This window comes from Gavialis gangeticus, unplaced genomic scaffold (genome assembly GCF_001723915.1).
Source record: "Gavialis gangeticus isolate Ggan-Ray unplaced genomic scaffold, GavGan_comp1, whole genome shotgun sequence".
Lineage (NCBI taxonomy): Eukaryota > Metazoa > Chordata > Crocodylia > Gavialidae > Gavialis > Gavialis gangeticus.
The window spans coordinates 62,718,368-62,726,702 of NW_017729024.1; the positions used below are offsets into that span (position 1 = coordinate 62,718,368).

The window sequence follows — 8,335 nt, forward strand, 5'->3', positions numbered from 1 at the left end:
TGTTTGCCTATATTTTCCGGAATTTGCTCATTTCATTTCCCATTGCTGCAGCTTTGTTAACTAAAACTTAAATATCCATGGGGTTTAGGGTCCCCAGGCCCATTCATGCTCCTCCCAAGACTGTGGCCAAGTGATCTTGTCTTCCTCTGTTGTTTTCCACTGTCTGCCCCCTGCTCCCCCCACCATGTTTACTACCCTCCGGAGCACCTTTTTTCCCACTGATTAAAAAATCATTAATAGGTTGGACATACCTGCTACGGTTTTTATAAATCTGACTAATATTTAAACCATTTAAGGGTATAACCCATGTTATTGTCTACAGTATTGTATTTTAATTGCTGTAGCTTTACCATCAATTTTAATTTGCAATGGATTTCCAGGGATTATTGTACTACAGGGTGCAGGATCTGGGGTTGTAGGTATTTGGATGGTGGTTGTGGAATATGTGGTAATTTTGTATTTAGGAAACTAGCTTCCATGCAATTTGGCATAACCCTGTATGATTAAACTTTATTATTAAGATGGGTGTATATAATATTTTCACTTGTACTAGAGAAAGCATGGAAGGATACATCTAACCAAAAATAAAACTGTATTGCTGTGACTTGGACCACTAGGCACCCTGTACGGGAAAGGGATTGACTGCAATAGTCATTGTCATTTATTGACAACCATGTATATGCATCTCTTTTTGCCCACTGTAAAGGTTCAGTTTTCCAGTGTTTATAGAGATTTTTCCAAGTCATACTTCCTTATTTTTGTAATTGTGTTTCACTCCCTTCTGCTACTAGCCAATCTCCGGGTTTGTGTTTTGTTATACTGGAGATCATTTGTATTCCATGTTTTCCATGCAGCAATGATCTACATTAATCACTATAGAAAGCATTATGAACTTTGTTTTTACCTTTTGTGTCTGAAAAGAAACAAAACAGAACAAAACACTTCTCACTTGTTAGATGACTTGTCTCCTTTCCATGCTTTCAGTTGTGGTGACAGCACACAGAGGACATTGTACAATGTTTTCATGGGGAAGAAAGTGTTTTGTTGGTGGTAGGTGGGGTTGGTGGTGGATGGGATCTGTTTGTTGGGGAGGGGGGTCTGTTTGATGTGAAGGGAATAAAAATTTGCTCTTCTGAGATATGTCTACAGTGCTGTGGCCCCACTGGCGGGTGTGCAGCTCTCCTGGGGCCTCAGCAGGGGGTGGCTGTCACCAGAGCTGACCCAAGCATGGTGCAGGGCCTGGAGCAAACCAGCCTGTGCGAGGCCCCACCCCTGCCCTGATCCTGCGCGCCCTGGGAGGGAGGGGATAGTGAGCAGCTGGATGTGGCCACTCTGCCCAACTGTGTGGGCCCCCCAAAGCGCAGGGCCCAGGGTGGTTATCCTGATCCCACTCCCCCCACCCCGCCCAGGACAACCCTGGCTGTCACTGCCACAGGTGGTGCTCCCGCTGCCAGACATCCTCTGCCTGCTGCACCTCCTCCACCCAGTCCTCATGGAAAAGCTCCCGTGGGCCTCAAAGATGTTATGCAGTGCTCAGGCTGCGATGATGACCGAGGGGAGGTTGTTCTCAGCGAACTCAAGGTGGGCAGTGAGGGTGCGCCAGCAGCTCTTGAGGTGGCTGAAGATGTGCTCCACCAGGGTGCAAGTTCAGCCAAGGCACCAGTTAAAGAGGGCCTAGTAGGGGTCCAGCTGCCTGATGTAGGGCCTCATGAGCCAGGGCAGGAGCAGGTAGGAGGGGTCCCTCATGAGTTGTGGCGGGACTGCCACAGCGCCCAGCTGCAGGTCTGGCATCACCGGCATGAAGCGCCCGTTCTGCACCAGGGCTGGCCAGGTAGAATTCCTGAAGATGCAGGCATCATGAGCACTGCCCACCCAGCCAGTGCGCAAATGCATGCAGGCCCCACAGTGGTCCATGACGCCTGAAGTACCATGGAGTGAAAGCCCCTCTGGCTGTAATAGGGGCGGTCTCTGTGGGGTGGGCAGGTGTCAGGGATGTGGGGCCCCTTGAGGGTCCCGATGCACTGGAGGAATCCCAGGCCATTGAACCCCTCCACTCCCCAACAGTGGTCTTGCCCACACCATACAGGTGGCCAATGTACTGCAGGATGGTGGCTGTGGCCAACTTGAGCAAGGCAAGGGCCAGCCAGGTGTCTGCGGGGAGGGCTGGTAGCATGGCAGTGTGCTGCTGCTCCAGGTGTGGCCAGAGCTACTCCAGGGGAATCCTGGAAGGTGGCCCAAGTCATGTGGAATGCCTCCAACCACTGCTCATGTCCCAAGTTTGCTGTATGATGTGCAGCTGCCAGTCCTTGCTGGCCTAGTGGGCCAGTTCAGCAAGAACCGGCCATGCAACAATGTACCTGATTTGAGTTAATCAAGGCCAGAGACCAACTCTTAAGACTGAATACTAGGGGTGTGCAAAATAGGCCATATTTGATTCAGATTTGGATTCAGCCTGAATCAGGGACAGCGATTCCATTAGTTGATTCAGATCACTGTCCCAATTTGATTCGGCCGAATCCGAAGATGTGATGCTGATTCGGAGAATCAGCAATTCAGCCACAGACACAGCTTTATATCTTTCTTCTACATACCTTGAGGTACCAGGCACAGCTTATGAATGCTGTGATGGTGGGGCAGATGGAGGGTCCCAGAGGAGCATGGGGAGGCCCCCCGCATGCTCGGTGGTGAACTTGGAAGTGGACTGGAAGTACTTCCAGTTCACTTAAGGGTCTGCCACTGAGCATGCAGGGACCCCCCTGTGCCCTCCCTGTGGTGATCCTTCAATCATGCTAAGACATAATATGCATGTAATAAAAGCAGTGTACACTATTGTAGGCCTTAAGTTGTCTGCAGTGATATGGTATAGCACTTGCTTGACCAAAGTTTGGCTAAGAGAAGAAGAGGCAAAGGAAATAAATAGACCAGAGATTATCACAAGGTGCGAACCATTTTAGCAAATTCAAGAAAGATGAAATGGAAAAAAACTAGGACAAAGGTTTCACTAAAAGTCACTTAAAGTACATTTATTGGTTAGACACGGCTAATTTTAGACAAGATATAGTTTAAATATATAATAAGAATAGGGATATGAATATTAATTAGAAAAGCACCTACTGGGAATGCTGGGTGTGTCTAAACAAGACTCTTTATTATGCAGTAGACTAATTTACTGCATAGTAAAGCATCACCATTTACACATGCAGATGCACAGTAAGTTAGTCTGTCTATGCAGGCCTCTGTCCTTGCCCCCCCAGTCATGATGGCGGGAACACAGGGGACGGAATGGGGGAACAGCTGGCCTGCCCCCCGCTCCCTGCAGGCAGTGGTGGCAGATTGGTGGGAGGAGTGGGCCTGTTCCCCCTGCCTCCAGCCAGATGAGAAGCGGGGGTGGAGCTGGAGATGGGTGTACGTGGGGCCGCTGGGCCCTGGGGGAAGGGGAGGCACGGTGGTGGAGCCGTGCCCTGGCAACAGCCCCAAAATGGTGGGGGGGACAGGACAGGCTCAGCCCTGAGGCAGGGGGCAAGGGTGGGGGGAGTGTGCCTGTTTGCCCCCTCCCCCACCTGGATGACAAGTGGGGATGGGGCTGGATGCAGGACTCTGTCCCCACCCACCATGACTTCAGGAAGCACACCGCCACCATCCTGCTGCCACCGGGCACTGATAAAAGCTGGCAGGGAGGGGGACGGAGAGGCGGGGTACGGTGATGGTGCTCTGCTGCTGCTAGGCCCCGCTAACAGCTGGGAGAGAGGGGAGCAGGGAGGGGAAGCAGGTGGATGCAGGCTGGGTGGACCTGGAGTGCAGGGGTGGGGGAAATGGGCCCAGAGCCGAAGTGGCGGGGACAGGGGAGCATGGCCATACCTGAAGTGCGGGACAGGGGCCAGACACAGGCCTCTGCCCCCGCCCTCCCCACCCCCATTATTCTTGACAGGCAATTGGCACGCACGCGCGTGTGTGTGTGTACACCTTACTTAGTAAGCTTTTTGATATTTTAGCCAAGCCCAGAATATAAAATCTGGGTTCATCTAGGAATCTTTGCTCTTCAGCCTTGACCTGCTGGTTTTGAGGAATAGCTCATCTGTAGATGGGCTAAGGTTACTCTTAAAACTTCACTTGAAACCTAGGTAAAATATCCTTTTCAGTATCAGACTGGTCAGTTGTTAGAGACTTTTTAAGACTTTAGAACTTAATTTTAAGATTAATTTACATTCAAATGTCAATGGATTGTTATGCATTTAGATAAATGTGCACTTTATAAATGTTTTATCATTTATTTGATATGCCTTACCTGTACTTTTTTAGCCATTTATATCTTTTCTGTATTTCATTATTAAATTTGCTATTAAAATTTATCTCTGCTTATGTTTGTGCATATTTGATTTTGGTGGGACTGGCTCTTTCAGCCTTGGTTCTCACAAAATATATGAGTGTGAACAGTAGTAGCTATTAAATTGCTGTGGGTAAATGGAGAAATCCCCTGTGTATTTGTGCAAGTGTTGTAAGGACACTGTGCAACTTCTTTATCTGTGTCCACACAGCAGTCAGTGCTCTCACTGCCTCTAGACTGGCCATCTGTTAACTGGAAACTATTCTGTCCTCCATTAAAAATGAATTTACAAACCAAGACAGTTGAACAATATCCCCAAGTTGTGTATTCTCTCATTTGTGATTTTAACCCACAGCCACAAGATGGCAATAACAGACCAGTTGTGATAGGCAACCCTATGCTTTTAAGGCATTTGCTGATCACTTGAAGACGCTGGGAATGAATTTCTCCCCATATAAATGCTGTATTTGGCTTCTGGGGTATTTTTTACATACTTCTGGAGCATTGGCATGTTGGCTACAGCTAAGGCTGTGGGTTTTGGCTGGGTTGTGCTGATACTTGTATTTCAAAACTCAGAGGTTCTTGACTGGAGGGAGTTGATCTTCCCATTAGGGTTATATTAGTTGTCAAATCTGAGATGAGGAAACAATTTTTGCTCTAGATTAGAGTGCTCAGAACCGTGGGGAGCTTTTGCCTTCCTCTGTAGCATGGGGTGGGGCCCTTTTTCAAGAATTCCTTGAGCAGTAGTGTAACTAGGGATAGGAAATTGGGGTATTACCCCCAGGTGCTAAGCATAGAAAGGAAGGGGCAGGAGAAGGGAACAGAATGGAAGTAGTGGGGCTAGAGGCTCCAGCTGCAAGGAGTGGTGGCAGGGGTCTCCTTACCATCCTCATTACCACCCTGTCCCTATGGGAAATGCTACTGCTTCCGGGGGGGTTCAGTGTAGCCAGGGGGTTAACCCTCAAATTGCATGTTGTTGGACATTCTTGGAGTTTTTGGCTTTGTGCCTTGTACCTGTGCATGAGGGTTTGAAGAGGTAATTTGTGGGACTTCCTGGGTAAATGGGTGCCTGAAAATACAAGGTACTGGGCTTGATAGCCCCACATTCAGTTTTGTGTTCGTATGTTTCACCATCCACAGCCCTTGGTTTACTGATGCAATGAAAAAATTCTGAATTCCTCACCAGAATTAGTTTCCAACAGCAACAATCTAAGGATAGAAAACCTGTATTTATTGTTATCCAGCAGATACCACACTGGCACTGAGTATTTTGTCTTGTAGCAGTCTTACTTGCCATTGCTCAGTTGCTGTAGTGATATCTTCTTTTGTCACTTCTGGGTCTGCAAATGTCCTGTGATCACAAGATGCACCAAGGCCACTGTTGCATCCTGTTAAGCACTGAAATACAGTACATCACAAACAGCTGAAATGCCCCCTCTACTTTGTTCTCCTAGTTCCAGGCAATTATGCTCCCTTTCTATCAGCCGTGTCTACACAGAAAGATGGATGGGTGCCTGGTCTTGCAGCCCCTCAGCCCACACACCTCTGTGGGCACTGCAGGGAGTCACGTGCATGGTGCAGGTCCAGAGGTGATGCTTCTGGAGCAGGGATTCTCTGATTTCAAGATAATTAAACCAATTGCTCTAAAATGGTATTTTTGTTGATGTATATAACTCTCAGGTCTTCCCACATTATAGAGGGTGTCAAAGTAAAATTTTACTGTGGTTATTAGATGAGGGACTGGGGAAAATAAGACCTGGTGTTTTTCTGCCTTAGACCTGAGCAATTGCAGGCTCTGGCAGGCCTAACCAGGAAAAGCAAAGCTCCTTCCCCTTTCTGAAATAACACATTCTGCTGATTTTAGTGTAGTATACGTTCTCCAGCATGTCCACACTGCTCACAGAGGATCAGGTGCCCCTATAAAGCCAACAGGCCTTTACTACATTTTAACTCCTGTGCCTATCTGGGAACAACCTACTGCTTTTGTCAGTGGACCAAAGTACCATTGAACCTGAGGTAAGTTCGCTGCCTCCTTTCCCTGGTGGATCCTGCAACCAGGAAAGCCAGGAAGAGACTCATGTCAGTGGGGGGGTTTCTACTCCCCTCTTACCCCAGCCATATTTTAGAAGAAGAGAGCAGCAAATCCAGTCTGTCTGTCCCTGAGAAATTTATGTTGATACTACTGGGACATGCAGGTAGTATGCATGCCCTGTGTCCTAACAGAATGGCACTTTGCCAAAGTGATATGGCATCCCTGATAAATGTTTTCCTTGGCAGAACTATATTGATCAAAGGATGACCCATTACCACATTCTTGAGCCACAGAACTGTACTGGAGAAGGCTGCAGGCCAGACCTGGCCCTAGACCCATAGGTCGGTCTGTAGGATTTAGGTTCAGAAGTGCCTAAATTACGTACCATTGGACTAGGACTCCTAAATCCTCTTAGTAGGGCTGTACGAAGCTTTGGTCCCTGATTTGATTCAGCAGAGATTTGGCTCAATTCCGTGGCCAAATCTCCAAACCAAATCAGAGCACCCTTTAATCTCTCCAAATCAATTCAGAACCCTGTGAATCGATTCAGAGAGATTCGGAAAAATTTGGAGATTCAGACACAGACACAGCTTTAAATGTTTTTTCTACATGCCTCTAGGTAGCAGGTGGCTTATGAATGCTGCGATGGTGGGGTGGATGGAGCATCCCTCAGAAGTGTGGGGGACTCCCCAGCACACTCGACAGCAGACCCAGAAATAGACCAGAAGCACTTCTGGTCCACTTATGGGTCTGCCTGGCTTGGCAACTGGTGCCTTCTGGGTCTGGGGGGGCACTCAGGGTCCCCCCATGGGCGACTGCCAAGCATGGGGGGTAAGGGTGGAGCCCCCCTGCGCGCTCCCTGGAGGACCAAGAAGTGGACTGGAAGTACTTCTGGTCCACTTCCAGGTTTGCTGCCAAGCACGTGGAGGGACCCCCTGCACTCCCGTGGGACGCTCTATGTGCCCCAGCATTGCAGTGTTCACAAACCTCGAGGTATGTAGAAAAAACATTTAAAGCTGTGTCTATGTCCAAATCGCTCATTCCCTGCATCAGTATCGAATCTTCAGATTTGGATTCGGCTGAATCGAATCAGGGACAGCGATTTAAATCAACTAATCAAATCATTGTCCCTGATTCAGGCCGAATCTGAATCCGAATTGAATAGGGCCCGCTTCGCACACCCCTTACTCTTAGGTGCTTTTAGACTTCTTGCTCTACAGCCTGGTTTACACCGCACAGTTTGCCAGCACAGCTCTATCATTTTAAGCAGGTGGAAAAATCACCTCAACTGACCTTGCTGTGCTCACAAAAGTCACAGTGTAGGCAAGTCTGAATTGGTCAGAATGCCCTTCTGCTACAGTTGCTTATGCCTTAGACAAGTGGCATGAGCCATGCTAGCTCAGCTCTCCTATGCCAGTATAAACTGCATCTCCACAAGGGAATTTCACCAACAACGTTATCATGGTACACTTTTCCCAGAGAAATCTTCTCTCAAATACACAAGGCCTGTATTTCTTGGTGGACCTATTTAACCAAATGTTCAAACTGGAGAATTAGGATCTTGTGGACTAGATCCTATCCCACCTCTAGGCTCCGTGACCAGATTCCCAGTACTCTTTAATAGTCCCCATTACTAGTATGGAGTTGAGTTAGTTAAAGCAGTGTGCATAATCACTTTCTACTCTGATTATAGCCATAGCCATAAAGCAGTGGTCACCAACCAGTGGATCTCAATCAACTGGTAGATCTCAGAGCCTCTTGGAGTCAATTCCAGGGTGGGGTGGAGGCCTGAGTTCATGTACATGAACGTGTGTGCCCCATCCCCAGCCCAGCAGGTCAGTCCATGGGGGAGGGGAGGGGCTAGATCAAGGCCCCCGCAGTGAGGGATAGTACCGCAGAGGCAGAAGTAGGGGTAAGTTGAGTGGGACCCCGGCTACGTGGGACTTACCTGCCGGGGAGCCATGCCCCCAAATAATTTT

At 48.4% G+C, this 8,335-nt stretch overlaps 1 long non-coding RNA gene across 1 annotated transcript in view; it reads left to right on the plus strand.

The window, feature by feature from the left end:
• The first annotated feature begins 911 nt into the window (after positions 1-911).
• The window catches only part of LOC109298211, a 15,599-nt gene continuing 8,175 nt past the window's right edge, over positions 912-8,335 (plus strand). The window contains exons 1-2 of the long non-coding RNA XR_002097532.1: positions 912-989; positions 4,237-4,242. This is a non-coding gene — a long non-coding RNA (uncharacterized LOC109298211). The remainder of the gene's footprint in view (positions 990-4,236; positions 4,243-8,335) is intronic.